Genomic DNA, 26,717 nt, shown 5'->3' on the forward strand with positions numbered 1-26,717 from the left:
CTCCATGCTTTTAACAGGTTTATGTGATAAATCTGTTCCTGGGGCCAAATCGACCTGGCTGTCGGATCCGATAATTGACCTCTCCTATTCTCTCCAGTACTTCATATGGTCCTTTCCATGTGGCTAGTAGTTTACACTCTACCGTGGGGATCAGCACTAACACCTTATCTCCCGGTTGAAATTCCCCTCAGGGTAGCCTGCCGGTTATAAGTGTGCCGCTGGTGTTCCTGTGTTTGTCTCATGTGCTCTCTGACGATGGGCATGACTGTGGCTATCCTATCTTGCATTTCCGTGACGTGCTCTATGACACTAGTATACGGGGTGGATTGGTGCTCCCAGGTTTCCCGGGCGATGTCTAAGATTCCCGGGGATGCCTCCCATATACCAGCTCAAAGGGAGAAAACCCCAGCGAGGCTTGAGGAACCTCTCTAATGGCAAACATCAGATACGGCAACATGCAATCCCAGTTTTTCCCATCCTTATCGATTACCTTCCTGAGCATTGACTTCAGGGTTCGGTTGAATCTCTCAACCAGCCCGTCCGTCTGAGGATGGTAAACCGATGTCCTCAACTGTTTCACCTGCCACAGTTTACAAAGGTCCGCCATAAGGCGGACATAAAGGGGTCCCCTGGTCGGTAAGGATCTCCTTTGGAACCCCTACCCTGGTGAACAAGAGCACTAATTCCTTTGCGATATTTTTGGAAGTCATCGTCCGAAGGGGAATGGCTTCTGGGTAGCGAGTGGCATAATCTAGAATGACCAGAATGTATTGGTGCCCTCTGGCGGATTTGGGTAGTGGGCCCACTAAATCCATCGCTATCCTCTCAAATGGCGTTTCGATTATGGGGAGTGGCACTAACGGGCTTCTAAAAGCTGGTCGGGAGCTGTTAACTGGCACTCCGGGCACTCTCCACAATGCCGAGCCACTTCAGCTTGAATTCCTGGCCAGTAAAACCTCCTTACAATCCGGTCTCGGGTTTTATCGATACCAAGGTGTCCACCCAGAATGTGCCCATGAGCTAGATCCAGTACTGTCCTCCGGTACCGAGTGGGAACCAACAACTGTTCCACCACATCAACCCCTATTTTCGAGACTCTGTACACCAAACCCTTTTTCATGATGAAGTGGGGAAAACTATTAGGCATCATCCCAACATTTATGGGAGTACCATCTACGACCTGCACATCTGCTCTGGCTTGCTGCAGCGTTGGATCCTGGTTTTGGGCCGTCCCAAAATTAGTCAAGGACCCTGCCAGGTCTGCTGGTTCTAGATCGTCGTCCTCTGGATTCAGATCGACCCCAGCCCCACTAGTACTGGGCTGTTCGTTATCAGCGAGGTTTGCCACTTCATCCTCCTCCTCCCCTACTAGCACCTGTGATGTTGTCCCCTGGGAGACCTCTTTTCTTGGCTTTGGTTGAAGGCCCCATGCTTCTTCCTGCTTGGTCAGGGTTGTTGGCTTCCCAAATATGCCATTCTTGTGGCCTAACTCGCAGTTAGGAAAGTCTCGACCCAATATTACATCATATGGCATCTTTGGGACCACGCCGACCTCATAATCCAGCAGACCGTCCTCTGTTTGTATGCTCACTAAGGCCGTGGGGTACAGACGGGTATCCCCATGAATGCATGTAACACTGATATCCTGTCTTGTATCCAGTTTATGATTCGGCACTAGGCATGCAACGACCAGGGTTAGCATACTGCCGGAATCCAGCAGTGCTTCAACCTCTTTCCCTTCAACCTTCACCCTGCACATATGTTTGTTTCTTGATCTTTCAAGTACAGTGGTTACAACAGGACATGCATACCGTATATCATCTTCATTTTCACCAAGGTTACATTGCATTGGCTCTTCTTTAATAGGGCAGTAGGCTGCAATATGTCCTGGTTGATTACAATTGTAACAGATAATAGGGGTTCGGGGGGGAGACCCCCTCGACCCCCAGTCCCGGTTTCCGTTTTTTCCCTTAGTGTCTTGGCCTGATTCTGATTCTTTCCTCATGGCCCCACGCTGCTCTCTTCCCCCTCTAAATGTTGGGACAGCCTTACCCTGTCCACTGGTTCGCCCATGCCTGGGGAACGGGAATCTTTCCTCCTGTGCCTGCTCAGCTGTTCTTGCCGTACAATACCGTTCAACCAGGCCCACGAGATGGTCGGCGGAAAGTACCTCGTTCTGGCCAACCCATCGTCTCACTTCTTGGGGTAGACCTCGCTGAAACTGGTTGAGTACGATGGTCTCGACAATCTCGGCGGATGACCGGGTCTCTGGTCGCAACCATTTCCGTGCCAGGTGAATCAAGTCGAACATCTGTGTTCGTGGGGGTTGTCCCGGTCGGTAAGACCACTGGTGGAAGCGGTGTGCCCTCACGGTATCAGTCACTCCCAGTCTAGTCAGGATCTCTCCCTTTAGTTTATCGTAATCCTGTGCATCTTTCAACTCCAGGTCGAAATACGCTTTTGAGCGTCCCCTGCCAGGTATGGTGCCAGAAGCCCTGCCCATTCTTCTTTCGGCCACTTCTCCTCTCTGCCGTCCTTTCGAAGGTGGTAAGATATGCTTCCACATCATCCTGCGCTGTCATTTTTTGAAGAAAATGATTGGCCCTCCTTTGGGTATTTGCAGCTGAGCCCCAATTTGGTCCGCTAGCCCCTTTAGGCCTTCTCTTAACTCCCGGGTGTTTCTCTCTTGCTCTTCTGTGAGCAGCTGGTTGGTGCGGTGCTGGATCTGTAACGTGTCCTGATACATTCGCATTGCATCCTGATGAACTATTTGTTGAGCTCTAGTTGCCTCTTGTTGGGCGGCCGCCGCTTGTAACAGGGCCTGTATGGCTCCCTCCATACTCATTTTCCTGAAAAACTGTCCTAACCAAACAAAGCCAAAACAAAAAAAAACCTGACTCCCCTTTGGAGTGCTAACTGAACATTTATTTATTTTTTTCTTCTACCTAACCAGTGGTATGTTAGTCCATGCCTGCATCCTCCACCACGTGTGGCAAACCTCTTCAAGGTTAGGAGCGTTTGTCACAAACTAAGTGGTAAACTGTCACCAAATCACCCAAGAATGAGAGTTCTTTCGAACAGGACAGTACCTGTGTGTTTGTTTCTCCGTCCTGGTCCACCCAGGCCGTAGGCGAGGTCAAGGATAGCAGGGTTCGGTACACGAATCGGGTTCTCGGTAGGTCCAGGTCCAAACGCCAACAGGTAAGTCCAAAACAATCCAGCTCATACACGGTAAATCCAGCCAATCTCTATAGTCTCTTTCTCTATTGTTCATAGCTCCTTCCAGCACTCTCTCTCCCTCTTCCTGGTTTTTCTTGACCCTTTATCTGTGAGTCGGCTCCACCTTCCGAGGGTTCCCCTTGCTTCTGGGACTTGTAGTTTTGGCGGTCGGACATTTTGTGATCTGTAGTTCTGACAGGGGTGGCCATTTTAGTGATCGGGCAGAGCCCGTTTATTAGTTCTGCTCTCACATATCTGCCACTTATCACTCGACCCCCTTCTTTGCCACAATATATATATATATATATATATATATATATATATATATATATATATACACACACACTACCATTCAAAAGTATGGGGTCACTTAGAAATGTCCTTGTTTTTCAAAGAAAAGCCATTTTTTGTCCATTAAAATAACTAATAACTAATACTTTAATTAACCAGAAATACAGTGTAGACATTGTTAACCTGTTAGTCCTATAGGGGCAGTATTTCATTTTCGGATAAAAAGACGTGCCCGTTTTAAGCGCAATATTTTGTCACGAAAAGATGCTCGAATATGCTTGGAATTGATAGTTTTGGAAAGAAGACACTCTTACGTTTCCAGAACTGCAAAGATTTTCACTGTGAGTCCCCTAGAACAAATGCTTCGGGCAAAACCAAGATGTTTGACCGACCAGGAAATGAACAGGATTTCTGAGGCTACGTTTTCCATGATCGCCTTATATGGCTGTGAATGCGACAGGAATGAACGGACACTTTATCTTGTTTCCCCAAGGTCTCTGCAGCATTGTGACGTATTTGTAGGCATATCATTGGAAGATTGACCATAAGAGACTACAGTTGCCAAGTGTCCCGCTTGGTGTCTGCGTGGCAATTGGTGCGCAAAAGTCAGGTCCCAGTATTTTTCCATTCGAATCAGAGAACAAAGCTTGCTTCAAGGACTGGGCTTTCAATGGAGAGATATATGCCAAACCACCTTCAGGATTGATTCAAACAACATTTTCCATGTTTCAGTCGATATTATGGAGTTATTTCGGAAAAAAGTTCGACGTGTAGGTGACTGAATTTTCGGTTAGTTTCGGTAGCCAAATGCATAGTAACAAAACGGAACGATGTGTCCTACACAAGAATCTTTCAGGAAAAACTGGACATCTGCTATGTAACTGAGAGTCTCCTCATTGAAACATCTGAAGTTCTTCAAAGGTAAATTATTTTATTTGATTCCTTGGCTGGTTTTTGTGAATATGTGCGTGCTAAATGCTAACGCTAAATGCTAAGCTAGCTATCACCACTCTTACACAAATTATTGATTTTCTCTGGTTCAAAAGCATATTTTGAAAATCTGAGATGACAGGATTGTTAACCTGTTGCTTCTACTCGGGACGCTTGCGTCCCAACTAGAGCTCTGGAAATGCAAATGCGCTACGCTAAATGCTAATAGTATTAGTTAAAACTCAAAAGTTCATTAAAATACACATGCAGGGTATCGAATTAAAGCTACACTCGTTGTGAATCCAGGCAACAAGTCAGATTTTTAAAATGCTTTTCGGCGAAAGCATGAGAAGCTATTATCTGATAGCATGCAACACCCCAAAAGACCCACAGGGGACGTAAACAAAATAATTAGCATTTCGGCGTTACACAAACCGCACAATAAAATAGAAAACATTCATTACCTTTCACCATCTTCTTTGTTGGCACTCCTAGATGTCCCATAAACACTATTTGGGTCTTTATTTCGATTAAATCGGTCCATATAAAGCCTAGATATCGTTATATGTAGACTGTGTGATAAACGAAAAACATCGTTTCAAAACGTAACGTCATTTTTTAAAATTCAAAAAGTCGACGATAAACTTTCACAAAACACTTCGAAATACGTTTGTAATGCAACTTTAGGTATTAGTAAACGTTAATAAGCGATAAAATTCATCAGGAGGCAATGTAAAGATCATTAGCTGTCCGTCTGGAAAAATGTCCGGCTAGAAACTCAACGAAAATATCCGGTCCTAGACCGGATTAGATACGGTGTCCTGTATGTGTTTGACCAAGAAAACTCGAAGGGAAATGACAAGACTCTAGACACCCTGTGGAAGCTGTAGGTACTGCAACCTCAGTCAATTAATTGTGGTTCACGTTTATCAATGGGTTCAAGTAGCGCATGGATATATTTTCCCCATTTTCAGTGATCAGTTTTTCCTGTGCTTTTCGATGTAAATGCCGTTCTGGTAAAGCCACAGCAGTGATTTAACCAGTTTTTTAAACGTCTGAGTGTTTTCTATCCACACAGACTAAGCAAATGCATATACTATATTCCTGGCATGAGTAGCAGGGCGCTGAAATGTTGCGCGATTTTTAACAGAATGTTCAAAAAAGTAGAGGGTCGACTGAAGAGGTTAAGAAAAGGATAAGCTTGAGAGCAGGCATATTTATTTCATTTCATTTGCGATTTTTAGAAATCGCTAACGTTGCGTTATGGTAATGAGCTTGAGGCTGTAGTAACGATACCGCATGCGGGATGGGGCGGACTGAAAATGACTATTGTAGCTGGAAACGGCAGATTTTTTATGGAATATCTACACAGGAGTAGAGGCTCCTGTGTCACTCATCACTCCTGTGTTCCAATGGCACGTTGGGTTAGCTAATCCAAGTTTATCAACTTAAAAGGCTAATTGATCATTAGAAAATCATTTTGCAATTATGTTAGCACAGCTGAAAACTGTTGTTCTGATTAAAGAAGCAATACAACTGACCTTCTTTAGACAACTTGAGTATCTGGAGCATCAGCATTTGTGGGTTCGATTACAGGTTCAAAATGGCCAGAAACAAAGAACTTTCTTCTGAAGGCCAGCATCCCAGAGTCGCCTCTTCACTGTTGACGTTGAGACTGGTGTTTTGCGGGTATTATTTAATGAAGCTGCCAGTTGAGGACTTGTGAGGCATGTGTTTCTCAAACCTGACACTAATGTACTTGTCCTCTTGCTCAGTTGTGCACCGGGGCCTCCCACTCTTTCTATTCTGGTTAGAGCTGTTCTGCGCTGTTCTGTGAAGGGAGTAGTACACAGCATTGTACGATATCTTCAGTTTCTTGACAATTTCTCACATGGAATAGCCTTCATTTCTCAGAACAAGAATATACTGACGAGTTTCAGAAGAAAGTTCTTTGTTTGCAAATTCTCAGCAACAAAATAATTATCAGATTAAGATCCTACAACTGGCATCATGCAGCTTATTATCATGGCCAGTTCTTATATGCAAATAAGTAATCCTACACCTATATTCTATTAGAACATGATCTGCTTCCATAGACCTCAGAATATTTTTTTCAAAGCTGGTAGACATTAATATATGGTTGACCAGCATTTAAAAGCCTCACATGTAATATGGATAACTTCACTTCACAGAGTTGTGCAGTGACGTTACCTACAGCATGTTGGTAAGAGACGAAGAAACAACCTGTCATTGGAGCATTTATGTACTGAAATTCTACCACATCCATTCTGCGAGACATCTCCGCTAGAGATACTAAAGAGCTGCGTGGTTGTGATTTTTATGTCACACACCTGATAGGTGCAGTGAAATGTGCTGTTGTAAAGGGTCAGCCATAGTAGTTTGGGGCGCATCAACAGATTCTTCACCTTGTCAGGTAGGTTATTCAAACCAACGACCTTTCGGTTACTGGCCCAACGCTCTAACTGCTCGGCCACCTGCCGCCTCCCTGATTGATGCTCAGTATGAACCCAAAAATAACCTAAAAACAATGAGTGACTGAGTAAGGTGAGGTGGTGTCAATGGGAAAAAAACATTGATGTTAAAAAAAACATCTGCTTGTGAAAAATGAATATGTCACAGATTATTATTCTAGGGAGCTAGAATGCCACCACAACATTTTAATTAGACACACCATTTTTCTTCCAAATAGCATTAGTTACCGTGAATGCAATGGAGAAGCTTATAGGGCATTAATTCACTAATCCATATTATTTGATGTAGGTTAGAGAGGAGCAAGAAGGAACTGGCAGTGCTGATGGCATGCGATGCTCAGTGTGTTACTCTGATCAGAGAGGAGAGGGCACGGATAGTCTATCTGGCCTGATCTCTGGATGCAGCCAGACAGACTGACAGATAAACATCCCAAATAGATCTAACACAGTCTAGGGGGATGATCCGGGCCAATCCTGTATTTGGAGGGGTTTCCAACAGCGACTATGGGGGGAGGTCATCAGTAGATGCCAGAGATTATGGATAATTTATATTGTATGTGCAACAGGTTAGAAATAAATAACCTCCAGCACAGTTGGGTACATGATTGACCACACTACCTTCAGGCTATAGGTAAATATACCAGGGATACACAGGGTTAGGTACACCACACCACCCATCTCACAGAGGAGATGCTCATGCTTAGGCAAGATAGAGTTACATATCAGGCTAAACACAGTTGTATCTGTGAACAGATAATGATACTGAAATCACAAGATATTCTTCAGATAAAAAGGGTTAAAATCACTCTGCCCGTGGCTGAAGTAACAGAACCCTCTATTTTAGAATCAATAGAGAAACCGAGCAGACAGTGATTATATGGGCTCCCACAAGAGGTTGTGTCCTTGGGCTTTTCACACATCACGTAGCACACCATCATGACTAATTATTTTAAAAGCCCAGACTTCGGATTATAGCATATAACTCTATTATTTCATGTCTATATGCATTTCTGAATCTATTCACTGATATGATACAAAGTTGTGACAGAATGCACTTGACATTCAAATTAAACGGAAATCAATTTCGTAGTAAGAATTCTCACATTTTTCAAATGAGGTTGATTAATGAGAACTCGTGAAATGCACTTTACTGGAAATTTACAAGGATAACCTACTTGAGGTAGAGTGCCTAGTGAAAGTATACACAACCCGTTACACAGTTGACACATTTTGCTGCCTTAAAATGTTATCTCAAAACCTACTTCACATTTTCAAAGTGAAAGAAAAAGTATAGAACATTTTCCAAATGAATAACAATACATTTAAAAAAAAGTATTGATTGTGTTTGTCTTCACACGTAGTTCATACCTGGTGGAAGTACCTTTGGCAGCCATTAAAGCTGTGAACAATTTTGAATAAGATTCTACCAACTTTGCACAACTCTTACTTAGAGCAACATTAAATCCATTGTTTTTGCTCAGGTGCAGCAGAAATACTGTAGTTCAAGCTCAGTAGATTTGCTTGAGAATCATTGATGGGCAGCAATATTAAATCCTTGTCTCTGATTTTCAAGCAGATTTAAGTCAGAGGACTGAGACTAGAACACTCAACACCTATTGGAAAGCCATTCTGGTGTGTCTTTGGCATTAAAATGTGTGCAATAGTCCAGCTGAAAAAAAGGCTCTATCCCAGGGCTAGGTATTCAGAAGTCTGAGGCAGGGTTTCCTCTAACCTGGGCGTTGCTCGTTCCATACTTCTTTTAATACTGACAAACCCTCCAGTCTCTGCCGGTGACAAGCATACCCATAACATGATGCTGCCACCACAAAATGTCAAAACTGTTCAAGGGGTGTGCAGATTTTTATTAGGCGCTGTATGTGGAGCCTGGAGATATACTGTACATTCTGGAAATCTAGTACTAACATCAATTATGGGAAATGTTGTTACTTTCTGTGTCCCAATTTACAACACTGCATGGTGATCTTTTTGAAAATATCACGGAAAATTAACAGATGGTTAATATAAAAGTATGTAAGGGAGAGCAACCTTGATCAGTTTATTTCTTAGTTGACAGATTTTTATACAGCTGTTGTAAGGAGCTAAACTCTGATTTTCTTTTATCTCCATATGCAAAATTATATACAGTGAGGGAAAAAAGTATTTGATCCCCTGCTGATTTTGTACATTTGCCCACTCACAAAGAAATTATCAGTCTATAGTTTTAATAGTACGTTTATTTGAACAGTGAGAGACAGAATAACAAAAATCCAGAAAAACGCATGTCAAAAATGTTATAAATTGATTTGCATTTCAATGAGGGAAATAAGTATTTGACCCCCTCTCAATCAGAAAGATTTCTGGCTCCCAGGTGTATTTTATACAGGTAACGAGCTGAGATTAGGAGAAAAAAAATCCTTGTTTTACAGCTTTTCAGATTCCCTAATTAAAATGCTATTCCATCACTGCTAATGCTTACTTGTGTGATTCAGCATGCTTTTCCTGAACATCTAATGTGATCTTGAATCAATTAACCTCTTGAGACTCTAGGGGCAGTATTTCATTTTTGGCTGAAAAAACGTTCCCGTTTTAAACAAGATATTTTGTCACGAAAAGATGCTTGACTATGCATATAATTGACAGCTTTGGAAAGAAAACACTCTGACGTTTACAAAACTGCAAAGATATTATCTGTGAGTGCCACAGAACTGATGCTACAGGCGAAACCAAGACGAAACTTCAAACAGGAAGTGAGCAACATTTTTGAGGCGCTGTTTTCCATTGTCTCCTTATATGGCTGTGAATGCGCCCTGAACGAGCCTACACTTTCTGCCGTTTCCCCACGGTGTCTGCAGCATTGTGACGTATTTGTAGGCATACAATGAGCAAAATAATGAAATTAGAGTTGAACAAAGGCCACATAACATGAGTCTGGATTACAGATTGCAATTAATTATGACAACACTGCTTTGATCAGAGAAGAGTAAAAAGGGGGCTCCAGCAAGGAAATACAACACTATGATGATTTAATAAGTTGACCCATTAATTAGTCCTCTCTAATGAATAGAATACATGATCGTGATATAATTCAGTCGTTCTGCACATAAACAATTCACTTGAATGCATGTACGTATTAAGATAGAACATCAGAACATGTGTAGAGATCCATTCCTTAGAACTCTATTCTTATCAGTGTTTTCATCAGCATCAAGAGTCTGACCTCCATTAACTTCCCACAGAAAACATTAATACCTGGGAGGTGTCACACACTTGTCAGCTTTCGATTAGTATATTCATATTCACAATGAGGAGAAGAAGAAGAGTTATATTTAGTCAACATCAGAAGAATAATTAAAACACAGGCCATGCCAGTAGTGATTTCATCTGCACAGTCTGCACAGGGCCAGCAACATTGCATTGTGCAAGGGTTTTTGCAGATGATAAGTATCCCTTTGGATCTGCATGCAGTGTGGTGGGTGGGTGACAGCCCAATGGGGTTGGATGGACAGTGCCCTGCTCAGCTCAGCTCAGTGTGGTACATTATTTCTCTCCAGACAGAAGGTGGAACTTTGGCAGGAGTGTGTCAACAGAATCTCTATCAAGTTACACGTCTAGTTATGATTTACATTTAGTTGAGTTGTCAACTAAGGTGAATAAAACATGAAATCAACAAAAAAAATGTGCCATGTTATTAGATTTAGGTTAATAGTTGGGTGAAAAAAATATGAAACTCCCTTACATTGATGACACTTTGCAAATCTAATCAGTTGATTCAACGTCATCACATTGAATTTATTTGTTGAAATGATGTGGAAATAACATTGATTCAACCAGTTTTTTCCCAGTGGGTTGCTGGCTGGGCCACAGATGCACATGTGATCCAATCTGCCGGCTTATAAAAATGTAAGACATTAATGGGCTAAATTCCAATAGGCTAGCTCAGCAGAAAAGGTGTCAGGTTTTGACACATATTGGCGCCTCCGTGCTGCCTTATTAAATACGTGAGGAGAATTGCCACCAGTAAAACTATCTGCTCCGTGCTCAGATGGGCTGGGTTTTTGTCCCTCTCTACTGAACCCATTTATCATTGTGCTCACAAGCTCAGATGAACAAATTAAATCCAGCGCACTGAGCAATTGGGCAGCTGCAAAATCAGACAAACGATAATCAAACTGATCCATGCCTCTGTTAATGGCTCTATTGGCCATTGGAATTGTAGTAAGAAAATAGTTTTTCGTTTATGCCAGCTGCAATTTGTGATCAATTTTGAATGTTGCGGAACCACTCACAAACACAACTGCCAATTGGCAGATCTCACATCAAATCCTTCATATCACTCAAACTCATGTCAATCCACCTTAGATTTGGATATTTTATCTCATCTCAACCATCTGATCTCTGGGGTGCTTACATCTCAATTTCATATAAAATAATAGCTTCATCAGAATGTGGTCGGCTATGCGTAGGGCAATGATACTGGCCATTACATTAAGTGGCATCCACTTGGGCTTTCATCTGTATCTTGCACTCCAACTGAAATAGCGACTGATTTCATAGCTGTTTATAGTAGATGATTATGTCTCAAATGAGATTACACCATTATGGGTCTGGTGTAAGTGTCAGGCCTCTGGGACAGATAAGAATAGTTTAACATTAGCTGTTGGATAGAAACTCACTCACTTGGCCTTTTTACACAATAAGCCAGGTAGTATATTTCCACAAAGGCATTGGTTAATGTTGTCCATTATTGTACACACGAGCATTTATTACCATCTAATTATGTAATTATTGTCCCAAGTATTTTACGAGAGAGAGAGAGAGAGAGAGAGAGAGAGAGAGAGAGAGAGAGAGAGAGAGAGAGAGAGAGAAATCAGCCATGTTACAGTCTGGTCTCCTATGCAGTAAGCACACACAGAGACCTTCCCCTATTAACCCTGAGCAGACAGTAAATCTGGGTCCAGTTTAAAGCAGTGCAGCATGTCAGGTCCAGGCCACGGTAGAAGTCCCTCGCCTTTCTGCTAGGGCAGAAATATCACATTTACATAGCTATGTACAACTTGATTGGAGTCCACCTGTGGTAAATTCAATTGATTGGACATGATTTGGAAAGGCACACACCTGTCTACATAAGGTCCCACAGTTGACAGTGCATGTCACAGCAAGAACCAAGCAATGAGTTTGAAGAATCCCCGAGACAGGATTGTGTCAAGGCACAGATCTGGGGAAGGGTACCAAAACATTGGAACATTAGAACCACCAAGACTATTCCTAGAGCTTCCTTGACAGAATAAATATTATTGTCTTTGACCTTGCATTTACAGCAGATCTTACTTTCAACCGGTGTTAGCTAGCAGTTCTCAGCTGTTAGCAGCCAATGGATAGCAGTTTCTTGCTGGTGATAAAAACGGATGATTGCCATCATTCTTTCAAGTCATTATGGAATTTCTGAATGTATAAAATCAAACATTAAGCCTCATAAACAATTAATGTTCACCTCGAAAAAATGTATTTAGACATGCCGTTTATTTGAAAGAGGCGTTTCTTTGCGGAAATCGGTGCTGTTGCCCGACTATTAAAAGGGACAGTTGGCTATGAGACTCAGTATTTAATTGAAGTTTTACAGTATTACATTTTTTACAAATTGATACTTGGAGTCAAAGTATCGTTATGATATCCTCCAAAATAATATTGATGTATATACAGTTGAAGTCGGAAGTTTACATACGCTTAGGTTGGAGTCATTAAAACTCGTTTTTCAACCACTCCACAAATTTCTTGTTAACAAACTACAGTTTTGGCAAGTCAGTCAGGACATCTACTTTGTGCATGACAAGTCATTTTTCCAACAATTGTTAACAGACAGATTATTTCACTTATAATTCACTGTATCACAATTTCAGTGGGTCAGAAGTTTACATACATTAAGTTGACTGTGCCTTTAAACAGCTTGGAAAATTCCAGAAAAGGATGTCATGGCTTTAGAAGCTTCTGATATGCTAATTTACATCATTTGAGTCAATTGGATGTGTACTTATGTATGTATTTCAAGGCCTACCTTCAAACTCAGTGCTTCTTTGCTTGACATCATGGAAAAATCAAAAGAAATCAGCCAAGACCTCAGAAAAATTATTTGTAGACCTCAACATGTCTGGTTCATCTTTGGGAGCAATTTCCAAACGCCTGAAGGTACCACGTTCATCTGTACAAACAATAGTACGCAAGAATAAACACCATGGGACCACGCAGCCGTCATACCATGTTCTGTCTCCTAAAGATGAACGTACTTTGGTGCGAAAAGTGCAAATCAATCCCAGAACAACAGCAAAGGACCTTGTGAAGATGCTGGAGGAAACAGGTACAAAAGGATCTATAACCACAGTAAAACGAGTCATATATCGACATAACCTGAATGGCCGCTCAGCAAGGAAGAAGCCACTGCTCCAAATGACAGAAGTGAGTGCTACAGGGCGATAGTCGTTTAGCTCAGTTACCTTAGCTTTCTTGGGAACAGGAACAATGGTGGCCCTCTTGAAGCATGTGGGAACAGCATACTGGGATAGGGATTGATTGAATATGTCCGTAAACACACCAGCCAGCTGGTCTGCGCATGCTCTGAGGACGCGGCTAGGGATGCCGTCTGGGTCGGCAGCCTTGCGAGGGTTGACACGTTTTAATGTTTTACTCACGTTGGCTGCGGTGAAGGAGAGTCTGCAGGTAGCGGGTTGTTGTGGTGGCACTGTATTGTCCTCAAAGCGAGCAAGAAGTTGTTTAGTTTGTCTGGGAGCAAGACATCATGGTCCACGACTGGGCTGGTTTTCTTTTTGTAGTCTGTGATTGACTGTAGACCCTGCCACATACCTCTTGTCTCTGAGCCGTTGAATTGTGACTCTACTTTGTCTCTATACTGACACTTAGCTTGTTTGATTGCCCTGCAGAGGGAATAGCTACACTGTTTGTATTCGGTCATGTTTTCGGTCACCTTGCCCTGATTAAAAGTAGTGGTTTGCGCTTTCAGTTTTGCGCGAATGCTGCCATCAATTCTGGTTGGGGAAGGTTTTAATAGTCGCTGCTGGTACAACATCACTGATGCACTTTCTAATAAACTCACTCACCGAATCAGCATATACATCAACGTTGTTGTTCGACGCTATCCGTAACATTTCTCAGTCCACGTGATCGAAGCAATCTTGAAGCGTGGAATCAGATTGGTCGGACCAGCGTTAAACATACCTGAGCAGGGGCGTTTACCGTTTTAGTTTCTGTCTATAGGCTGGGAGTCGTGGTCAGATTTGCCGAAAGGAGGTCGAGGGATGGCTTTGTATGCGCGCGGAAGTTAGAGTAACAATGATCCAGAATTATCCCAGCCCGGGTTGTGCATTCAATATGCTGATAAAATTTAGGGAGCTTTGACTTTTCAGATTTGCCGTGTTAAAATCCCCAGCTAAAATAAATGCAGACTCAGGATATGTGGTTTCCAGTTTACATAGAGTTCAATTAAGTTCTTTCAGAGCCGTCGAGGTGTCTGCTTGGGGGCGGGCGGGTAGGGGGTGGGGGGGGGGGGGGGGGGTGTACACGACTGTGATTATAATCGAAGAGAATTCTGATCTACCCCCCCATCACTACTTCCTATACCCTGGCCTTAGTTGGCCATACTGATACTCATACTGAGTACACTGCTGTCGACCAGTCATACATAAGAGGGGTGAGAATTGAGACAGCATTCCCTGATATGGATGAGGAAGATAGGTGAGCTGCACCACCATCACCACAGGGTGCAGGATGTAGTGGGCAGGATTTGAGCGTGCAGGACTAGGTTACTTTGTGCCTGATTCGAGTCTTAAATTAAAAGGGACCAAGAAGAAACCCCATCTAAAGGCCTGGAGTAGAATAGAGGTTTAGAGCAAAAGCTGAGTATATGCCTTTCTGTGATAGGAATTGAAAGAGAGGGACTACAACCAATTCAACAGTAGAGCAATGTTACTGAAGCATTATGGGTCATGCTGTTGTATAATCAGAAGTAAAATCTGTCCAGGAAAAACTTAAGAAAGCTAATTAACTCACAGTCAGCCACAGTCCACCACGCACTACCACAGCCCACTCACCAGCCCACTCACCAGCCCACTCACCTGCCAGCATTCAAACACACTCGCCCTGAAGCTTTAGTAAAGACCTGGCATCTCTGCGAGTCCTTTCCTCCATTCCCCTCCTCTGAGCATTCTCTGAGTCATGGTATCCTGCACCTGCTGATTTCTTTTTCAGGCCATCGCTGCATACATTAGTTCACTGTCCATCAGCACACATAATGATAATGTGCTTACTGATGCATTGCCTTTTAAAGATGAGGCAAATTTATTCTCCCTAAGTAGTTCATGCTTTTGGCTTTCAGAGTGTGCATCCGGTCCTGCGTGCACACACACAGGACTGTACAGCAGTGTACTCAATCAGGGAAATTGATTGGGGGAGGTGTTTGCCTCTTCAACAACAACAAATGGTGTGCCGACACGAGCGCAGTGGAACTCTCGGCCCATTGCTCACCCATCTTGGAATACCTGATGGTCAAATGCCAACCCTTTTACTTCCCAAGAGAGTTTTCAGCTGCTATTGTGACTGTTGTATACATTCTAACTCAAGACGAATAACAAGCTGGCACTTAATGAACTGTACAAGGCTATAAACAAGCAGGAAAACTTGCACCTGCAGGCTGCGTTACTTGTTGCTGGCGATTTAAATTCTGTGTCATGAAGACACGTGATGCCCAACTCCCATCAACACATCTACTTCACCACTAGGGAAGATAAAGTCATGGACAACTGTTATTCTACCACAAGCATGCATACAAGGCCCTCCCTTGTCCCCCATTCGGCAAACCAGATTATGACTCCATACTCCTGCTTCCAAGCAGAAGCTCAAACAGGATGTACTCGTGACTCGCTCCATTGCGAAATGGTAGACAGAATCGGAGCTTATGCTACAGAACAGGGGAGGCAGGTAGCCTAGTGGTTAGAGCGTCGGCCTAGTAACCGTAAAGGTTGCAAGATCAAATCCCTGAGCTGACAAGGTAAAAATCTGTAGTTCTGCCCCTGAACAAGACAGTTAACCCACTGTTCCTAGGCTGTCATTGAAAATACAAATTTGTTCTTAACTGACTTGCCTAGTTAAATAAAGGTAAACATTTTTTTTTTTTTTTTAAAGACAGCTTGCTAGTGCTGATTGGAATATGTTCTGAGACTCCACCGATAACATCAATGAGCTAACCACTGGTTTCATTAGGAATTGCATTGGTGATGTTGTCCCCACAAGTATTCAGCCCAGACTTGAAATTGAGCTCAGGTGCATCCTGTTTCCATTGATCATCCTTGAGATGTTTCTAAAACTTGATTGGAATCCACCTGCGGTAAATTCAATTGATTAGACATGATTTGGAAAGGCACACACCCATCTATATAAGGTCCCACAGTTGACAGTGCATGTCAGAGCAAAAACGAAGCCATGAGGTTGAAGGAATTGTCCGTAGAGCTCCAATACAGGATCGTGTCAAGTCACACATCTGGGGATGGATACCAAAAAAATGTCTGCAGCATTGAAGGTCCCCAAGAACACAGTGGCCTACATCATTCTTAAATGGAAGATGTTTGGAATGTTCGGATATAACTTTTCAGATATTTTATTATCCGAGCAATTAGTCTTCTATTAATGAATTATTCTTTACCTTACATCAGTCTCATTTCAAATGTCGTCGAATTCTTGGTTAGCTGCACGAACCCAGCCTAAACTATGAATCATCCATACACAAATTGGCTTAATCATTTATTTACCAACTAAATAATCACAGAAATGCATAAAACAAACAAACAGTAGCTATTGGTTACTTACAATGATAGGGAAGATCCCCTAGTGGGCAAAACCGATATGACAGCTTGCTGGACAAAGGGAAGGGGGTGTGGACTGAGAAAGAACAGGAAAGACTAAATAGATCACTACACACTGGATAATTATTTTCATTGAAATGCTAATCCTTTGCACATGAACGCTCGCTCCTTTGGGAATGATTGCAAATAATATATTTACACCCATATGTCGTTGTCTTCTGTGTTGGAGAGTCAGTCTAGAGTAGATGTTTCGCGGTTGTCGGTATTCACATCCCAGGTTAACAATTTCTAGCTGCAGACTAGTAATTGGTATCTATGATTTGCTCTTATTCTTTAGGGATCGATAGTCTGAGTTTAACCATTTCCAGCCGTGTAGCCAATGCTCCACGTGGTATAGTTTTGGTACTCAACTATAAGCAATCACAGCGCCTGCTGTGGGTTCACTTAGTCTTGGTACTCAAACCTGTGCCACCTCAGCATGCGTTGTCTGAAGAGGATTTCCTCAGGATAGGGTTGTATTCGTAACAATAGAAGAAGGTGGTTTCTGATGCCAGATCATGTCTTTGCTCACAGGGGTGTGGCCGCTGACTTGTTCAACTTTACAGGGAATATAATTCTCTCAAAATTAAAAGTTAACATCACATAATTTCACAAATAGTTTAATCTCTACTCATTCATTTTATACAACAATTAGATGCAAACACCATAATTGAGAAATGTGCATATTCAGAAATATGGTTGTCTATTTCCTGTCCTTCGTGAGGTCACCAAATGAAACACACTCAACATAACTGTCCCTTAACTGTTATGGCTGCAATCCCACTAACGGGATAAGTGTCATCAACAACCGCTGAATAGCATAGCACTACATTCAAATATTACAAAAAATATTTATATTCATGAAATCACAGCTTAGCCTTTTGTTAATCCACCTGTCGTGTCAGATTTTGAAATTATGCTTTACAGCGAAAGCAATCCAAGCGCTTGTGTAAGTTTATCGATCGCACAACAAAACATTAAGTACACTTAGCATCAGGTAGCCTTGTCACAAAAATCAGAAAAGCAATCAAATTAATCGTTTACCTTTGATGATCTTCGGATGTTTTCACTCACGAGACTCCCAGTTACACAACAAATGTTCATTTTGTTCCATAAAGATTATTTTTATATCCAAAATACCTCGCGTTATGTTCAGAAATCCACAGGAAAGAGCGGTCACAACAACGCAGACGAAAATTCAAAATAGTTTCCATAATGTCCACAATCCTCAATCCTCAGGTTGTTTTTAAAATATATAATCGATAATATATCAACCGCACATGTCTTTCACAGTAGGAAAGGGAAAAGCAATACCTATCCAAACTCTGTTGCGCGAGCAAAACTCATGTGACCACTTGACGCGATGTTATCGTTCTGGCTCATTTTTCAAAATAAAAGCCTGAAACTATGTCTGGAGACTGTTGACACCTTGAGGAAGCGATAGGAAAAGGAATCTGGTTAATATCCCTTTAAATCCAGCAAAGGGAGGCTATGGAACATGGAGTTTTCAAAATAGAAGCCACTTCCTGTTTTGATTTTCCTCAGGGTTTCACCTGCAATATCAGTTCTGATATACTCACAGACAATATTTTGACAGTTTTGGAAACTTTAGAGTGTTTTCTATCCAATACTAATAATAATATGCATATATTAGCAACTGAGACTGAGGAGTGTCCACGGACCCTTCCCACATTCTCACAAGTGGACATATAGTTTCATTTTCCCATTTTGGGGATTTAGGAGTTTGGCCACGTGAAATCCTTTGTTCACTCTGTGGCCTCTCTCTGTATGAAAAGGGGAAGAGTGTCTCCGCCAGGAATTTACGACCGGAGATAACAGAACCAGGGTGTGGGAGAGAGTGAGAGAAGGAGAAGCCACGATCTACACCCAGAAAGGGCCACGTCATGACACTTCTATAGAGGTGGCTCGACAGGGTAGACTGAAGCAGTTCTTAAAACAGGCGGGAGACCATGGCAGCAGTTCCCTTTGTTGCCAGGAGATGGCAGGATCGTGAATGACCTCAGAGTGAAGGAGGCCAATCTGAAGGGTGATACCGTCGGTCATGCGAATCACAAGACCAGTTCCGAGAGGTTGTCTGTCCAGCGCATTAATCCTAAAGGGAGGATTAACAGGGATTAGTTTGACTCTTAACTGTTGTGCCAATTATTCGTCAATGAATTTTCCTGCAGCCCCCGAGTCCAATAGTCCCTCCACAAACTGAGTAACCCCATTAGCAGAAAGAAGAGCCGGGATACCAAACTGCCTTTTGGTAATATTCAAAAATGTAGAGGTGCTTACCTGGGCAGAAGTGGAGGGGTTGTGGTCAACCCCTCGTGGGGAGCGAATTGGACAGCTAGTGAGTAGGTGGTTACTCTCTCCACAATAGAGGCACAGGTTCACACGTAACCTCCATTGTCTCTCAGCCGGCGTTAGAGGGGCGCGGCCGAGCTGCATGGGTTCGGGGCTATTGGACCGTGGTGGATGAGAGAAGGGCGTGGAAGAATCGCAGGCAATGGGCGACTGTATAGGGCTGCGGTCCACCTGTAGGTTTCCAATGGATATGGACATCCAGATGTATTGGTTTAGATCTGCTAAATTGCCTCTGCAGGCTAGTTCGGTCTGTTACTCCTGATTAAGACCCCTCCAGTAGACTGCAAGGAGAGCTGGTTCACGCCATCCACTGCCGGCAGCCATGGTGTGGAACTCAAGGGCATACTCAGTGGTGGAGCGATGGCCCTGTCGCAGCTCACATAACAGGTCCCCGGTGTGACGACTTGAAACTGAATGGTCAAACACCTCCTTGAAGAGGGCATGGAAACGTGATTCAGAGGACAGATCAGAACCTTGAGAGGCCCACAGGGCTGTGGCCCATTACAGAGTTTTTTCCGTGAGTAGGGAGGTGACGAAGTCCACCCTGTCTTTGTCAGAGGTGAAGTCAGCAGGGTGATTGCCTATGTACAGGTTACACTGAATGACAAATCCTTGACATTTCACTGGGGAGCCGTCGTATTGATTAGGCATGGATCTAGTGGAGAATGAACGAGAGGAGGCTGTGGCACCTGATATTGCTGAAGCAGGAATGGACTAGCGAAGGAGGTCGCAGAGTTCATCAATCCGTTCCTCCTGTCGGGCTAGACGTAGCTGCAATCCACTGAATCCATTTGTCGTTTTCGGGGAGGTATTCTGTAATGAACACGAGGGAGACAGAGAGCTGGTTTCAAGCGCAAAGCGCAGCAGCTGTTTAATGAAGGGGACCATAGGAGGAGGTAGGTAGCTGGGTCCAGGGACAGGCAAAAGGTCATACATGGTAGGTTAAAAAATGGCAACAGTACTGGCAGGGAATATGCAAAAGGTGTTGTGAGTGAAGCAGGCAAAAACGATCATACACAGGAGGCGAGAAGGACGGGAAAAACCAGAGCTCTGAAAAAGTGTGTCTCAACAAACAAACAATACCTCACAGTGATGGGGTGCAAGGAACTGAACTAAATAGTCTGGGATGATGGCATGCAGGTGTGGGAACAGGTGATTAGAATTCCGGTGATTGGGATCTGGAGAGTGAGCTGGGGATCTAAGTGTTTGAGAGTGTGAGTTGGACGCAGACGTTACACACACACTTCCCTATTGCTCCCACAGGCAACAGCTCCAAGTTTTATTTCAATTTGTTTTCAGACAAATGTTCGTAAATTGTTCTTGGTGGAGGGCAAATTATTCAAACAAATTACGAGGGGAGAAGCAACAGTATTTATCTGGCGGTAAAAGTAAACACAGACACACACAAACAAAATCAACATAATGCACAACACCCACATACACACAACCATGCACTGCACAATGCACACAGACACGCACACATACACAAACACGGTCTCGGTCTATAAAAACCTGAGACCCTCCTTGAAAGAAACATGTAATCAAGTGGTGTTATTCCATGCCAATATATTGATTCCAATATTGAATCAGTGCTCTGTTTTCAATCTACCCTGAAGTCACTGCTGTCCCTGATGAAAGAGGCCATGCTAAGGACATCTAATGACACTTTTCTGATCACACAGAGGTTGTTTCAGAAGAACTTCTAAGACATGATCCTCACTTTATAATGTCTCAGCATATTGAGTTTCATCATGAAACACTGCATTGTGTTATTGAGCTACCTTAGATCTAATGCACATCTCCCTGTCTCCCTAGATATGGACTCTGCACTTGTTTGGATGCGGAGGCTACTTTAGATAATTAGACAGGAACATAGTAACCATCCTCTAATAGCAAGTCATTGTGTGACTCCCATCAATCTACGTCAAATGCAAGCAACTTGGAGAATCCATTGATGTTGATCAACAGTACATAGGCTACAAAGAAAGTCTGGTCGGCGGTTAGCATGCCGAGTGATTGAATTGCTTGTAAGTAGGGCACTTTTATTTAGTGAACTTGCCTTTCTTTATGATACTATATGCTTTTGTCCTGGGGAAAATATCATTTTAAGTCTGTATTCTAGCTATTGTGGAAAATCTGATTTGCATATAAACCATCTAATACTGAGGGATAGTAAATGATCAATGACTTATAACCATACTAGTCTTACACTGATTGCTGAAAACATATTATGCTAATGACTTCATGGTATGTATTACTTGCATTATGTTAATTGTCCTTCAATTTGTGGATGCTAGGCTTATTCCTATGCTTTCTTTCTAATTTTGCTCTTTTGAAAGGAGATGAATTGGCCCAGTTGCAGGAATCCAATACACATAAACAAGATGAAATGGCATAATTGGACTTGATAGTGCAATCAGTTGTGTAGACATTCTGTTACTACCCACTCATCAATTTAACACAGCATGAAAATATCAAGCGAGAATCAACTATGAAGAATAAACAATTATCAGGCCTAATCCAGTTCAGTCATATTCAGTCCAGAATGTTTATTATGGTGTACAGCAATGTTCCTCTGATTTCAAAACTTGTTCAAGTTGTTTAGATACATTACGGTAATTGCCATTGGTAATTGCAAATCTCAACACTGACTCATGTTAGCAGCATTGAATCAACCGATACTTATATTGAGAGTAACATTCAAAATGACGGACACTTTTGTAATTAAATACGGGGACAATTTCCGATCATGCAAAAATATACCATGGTGAAAAGAATTCTTCCTTTGGGAGACTGGAAACAAAAGAGACTGTATATGTCTCAGCCTATAGAGAGTCATTTGTCATTCAGTGGTCATTTGGACTCTTAACAGCTCCAAGTAGTTACAGCTCAGGCCTTTGTGATCTGGTGGAGGAGATTGTTCCATCTGACACATGTAACACATCAGACAGACCTCAGGAAATTCCACAAAACCTAAGCCAGCAAACCAAGGTAAAGGTATGGACAAATATGTTTCTTCCAAGGGATAGATTGTCAAGTTTGATCACTTTTCTCTCCTGTTATTAAATAAGGTGAAGTTCAAAAAATCTGCACAATCACTTCACAATCCATATTAGATTCTTTCAATCTGCTTGTTTATGTTGTCAGTCTGAATGAACTTGTAAGTACACAAATTAGAGTAAAGATATCATCTTTCCTTCTGGGTTTTTAATCACCCATGGATCTTGGCCAGATCCGAACTTCCTTCTATTCCAATCACACTAGACATGTTGTAACAAGACGGAAATATTCAAGAGGGTCCAGAAATGAGGTGTCAATCAAACAACCCATTGGCTGGCTATGATTGTACTTGAGTTCTCATCTCTGGTTTCTGTCACAGCATGAGTCTCTGAATAAACATGGTGTTGAGGGAGGTGAAGATTGAGAGTGGGAATCAGAGGATAAGGATAAAGTTGTTTACAGTACCACTGACAGGCTGTAATTACATTGAGCTTGATCTGTATACTGCTGAATGAAGTGGCTCATAGTGGGTTACTGTTGGCTGGCGGTAGGAAGGCACAAATGTCAAACGCATGTCAGTTTGCAATTTCATAATGTAAAAACTGGCACACTGCCATATATTTCCATCGCTGTCCATTAAACCGCTCGCATGTGCGGTGCGCATTGTAGAATGGTGTCATTCGTGTGTAGACCTACCACTGTGTGCGCGTTGCTGCGCCTAAAATGTGAAGAAATAATAGTTTATGAAGATTTTAAGCTAAACATTCTGATATGCATTGTGGGGATTAAGAAGTGAGTATACACAATGCCCACTGAAAAATAAGTGGGTATACGGCGTATAACTGCATATACCCTTCACTACACCACTTACACCAGATTCGGTAATTTACCTGTCTCAGCTCTCCTGCGCTGAGTTTGGAGGGGAGGAAATATTTGAGGTGTGTCCTTAAAAACGTGTGCACAACTAGGGATATTTAAGGTCTTAGCAGTAACGCATTTGGTTATGGCATTGATTTTGCCAGCGGAGGTGCACACACAGTACATCAACAATGTTTTATTAAAATATCACAAGCAGCAAAACAGCCGACAGACATTCCTTTTTTATATATTGTACATTATCTTTATCCAGCTCCTGTGAAACATTTGGACTCATTATGTGTGATGGCCATTGCATGAAAAGTGTCAAAGAAGCCTGTTTAGGAACATCAAGATATTTAAAAAGGCTGCTTATGGTTTTTCATTGATCATTTTGTAAAAATGCTATGGACCTAACTGTTAATCGCGGGAATTCCGATTGCTGTCCGTGGTGCTGAATCCCCTTGTAGACTATATTTTCCTCTTTGTTTGTTTACCTTTCACATGGGAAAGTCACTACTGGCCATATCAAAGGCGATGGTAAGCTATAGCTATGTATATTTGGGTCATTAAACTGTGAGTGAACATTCCCTCTCTCTCTTTATATTGGATAATTTCCCAGCTCCTGTGAAAATGTTGGAAGTGCGTAAAACTCTCCATAGTCTACGTTGTCTTAGGCCCAATGTTATACGCCCACAGAGAGCAATAATAGTGCTTGTAACTGTATATAGACAGAGCCTATTTAAAACAAGTTGTCGTTTCATTTTATTAGAATCTGATTTGAATTATTCACTGTCTTTTTAGTTCTTATCAATAGTTAATTTAATCTTGATCACTGACAACATTTGGCATTTCCATGGCTCAGACATAAGGCATTTTACAGTAGGGCTATTTCAGTGTGAATGCTATGTTAACAATATACTTCCATATTGAAGCCATGCAATTACTGTTCAAAAACATTTTGTTATTTTATTTTTGTAGGCTATTTAACAAACTAGTCTATAACAGACTAACATTCAAATTGCCATTGATGACAACGCAATACATAAAATACCATAAATACACAACTTAAAGCAACCACGTACAGTTGAAGTCAGAAGTTTACATACACTTAAGTTGTAGTCATTAAAACTTGTTTTTCAACCACTCCGGTTAGCATGTCTACTTTGTGCATGACACAATAACTTTTTCCAACCATTGTTTACAGACAGATTATTTCACTTATAATTCACTGTATCACAAATGCAGTGGGTCAGAAGTTTACATACACTAAGTTGACTGTACCTTTAAACAGCTTGGAAAATTCCAGAAAATGACGTCATGGCTTCAGAAGCTTCTGATAGGCTAATTGACTTCATTTGAGTCAATTGGAGGTGTACCTGTGGATGTATTTCAAGGCCTACATTCAAACTCAGTGCTTCTTTGCTTGACATCATGGGAAAATCAAAATAAATCTAAGACCTCAGAAAAAAATGTTTGTAGACCTCCACAAGTCTGGTTCATCCTTGGGTAGCAATTTCCAAACACCTGAAGGTACCACGTTCATCTGTACAAATAATATTACACAAGTATAAACACCATGGGATCACGCAGCCGTCATATCGCTCAGGAAAGAGACGCATTCTGTCTCCTAGAGATGAACGTACTTTGGTGCGTCAAGTGCAAATCAATCGCAGAACAACAGCAAAGAACCTTGTAAAGATGCTGGAAGAAACAGGTACAAAATGATCTATATCCACAGTAAAACAAGTCCTATATCGACATAACCTGAAAGGCCGCTCAGCAAGGAAGAAGCCACTGCTCCAAAAACACCATAAAAAATCCAGACTACGGTTTGCAACTGCACATGGGGACAAAGATCGTACTTTTTGGAGAAATGTCCTCTGGTCTGTTGAAACAAAAATAGAACTGTTTGGCCATGATGACCATCGTTCGGGGGAAAAAGGGGGAGGCTTGCAAGCCGAAGAACACCATCCCAACCGTCAAGCACAGGGGTGGAAGCATCATGTTGTGGGGGTGCTTTGCTGCAGGAGGGACTGGTGCACTTCACAAAATAGATGGCATCATGAGGGAGGAAAATTATGTGGATATATTGAAGCAACATCTCAAAATATCAGTCAGGAAGTTAAAGCTTGGTCGCAAATGGGGTTTCCAAATGGTCAATGACCCCAAAATGGTGGCAAAATGGCCTAAGGAAAACAAAGTCAAGGTATTGGAGTGGCCATCACAAAGCCCTGACCTCAAGCCCATAGAACATTTGTGGGCAGAACTAAAAAAAAGTGTGTGAGCAAGGAGGTCTACAAACCTGACTCAGTTACACCAGCTCTGTCAGGAGGAATGGGCCAAAATTCACCCAAAATATTGTGGGAAGCTTGTGGAAGGCTACCCGAAACGTTTGAACCAAGTTAAACAATTTAAAGGCAGTGCTACCAAATACTAATTGAGTGTATGTAAACTTCTGACCCACTGGGAATGTGATGAAAGAAATTAAAGCTGAAATAAATAATTCTCTCTACTATTATTCTGACATTTCACAATCTTAAAATAAACTGGTGATCCTAACTGACCTAAAACAGGGAACTGTAACTTGGATTAAATGTCAGGAACTGTGGAAAAACGGAGTTTAAATGTATTTGGCTAAGGTGTATGTAAATGTCCGACTTCAACTGTATTTAGCCGTTCTGATTGGCCAGTGAGTGGTCAAGCCTCAACACAACTTCAACTTGTTATTTAATCAAAACCCAGCCTGTTCGCGCCTCCACTTGCTACTATGCCCATATTCTGGTTGTGAAAATAGTACAAATAAGACACCATGCAGCCAGTGGTGGTGGAAGTTGAGGGACTGAGAACAGAAACCATAATAACGGTGTGTATGAAGAGATCTAAGTATTTTCTTGTCCTGGTGATTGGGCATGACACATGTACACACGAGGACACTCTTATCACCTAGTAACATGCAGAGGCCTGAAACCAAAGGCCTCTCCATATCTGAATCTCTCAGCTGGCCAGTACAGACTGGTAATCACAAAATACACTATTGCCAAATATAAACACCACAGGCTAAGTCTGTGTGACCAGTTTTTTATTAATGGAATAAAAATATATATATATTTACAAACTTGCCATTACCTCATCTCACCAGAATAAATATCTGGTGATTAAATGTTATGTTCTAGTTTTCATTTAGATTATAATTTAGATTTCATGTGAAAGTCAGAGATCGCTGAGAGAGATTCTCCAATTACATTGAATGAGTTACAGGACAAAATAAAAACCCTTCAACCCAAAAAGGCCTGTGGTGTCGATGGTATCCTCAATGAATGTCATGTTATGTCTTGTCCCTGTGCTTTCCCTTCTCTTCGTTTCCCCCTGCTGGTCGTATTAGGTTCTCTCTCTCTCGTTCCGTTCCTGCTCCCAGCTGTTCCTCATTCTCCTAACGACCTCGTTTACTCTCTCACACCTGTCCCCTCTTTTGCCCTCTGATTAAGTCTCTATTTCTCTCTCTGTTTTCTGCTTCTGTCCTTGTCGGATTCTTGTTTGCTTTGCCCTTGTCCTGTCCTGTCGTAATCTGCCTCTTCATCAGATGCTGCGTGTGAGCAGGTGTCTCTGTCCACTACGGCCCGCGCCTACCCAGAGGGACCTGCAGTCTGTTGCC

General features: G+C 42.1%; 1 protein-coding gene across 1 annotated transcript in view; it reads right to left on the reverse strand.

Annotated features, from left to right (window-relative positions):
* LOC115111533 (transmembrane protein 132C-like) overlaps nucleotides 1-26,717 on the reverse strand; it is a 211,391-nt gene that overhangs the window by 143,149 nt on the left and 41,525 nt on the right. The gene's annotated exons all lie outside the window — the stretch shown is intronic.

Source organism: Oncorhynchus nerka, linkage group LG27, assembly GCF_034236695.1.
Source record: "Oncorhynchus nerka isolate Pitt River linkage group LG27, Oner_Uvic_2.0, whole genome shotgun sequence".
In the NCBI taxonomy this organism is placed as follows: domain Eukaryota; kingdom Metazoa; phylum Chordata; class Actinopteri; order Salmoniformes; family Salmonidae; genus Oncorhynchus; species Oncorhynchus nerka.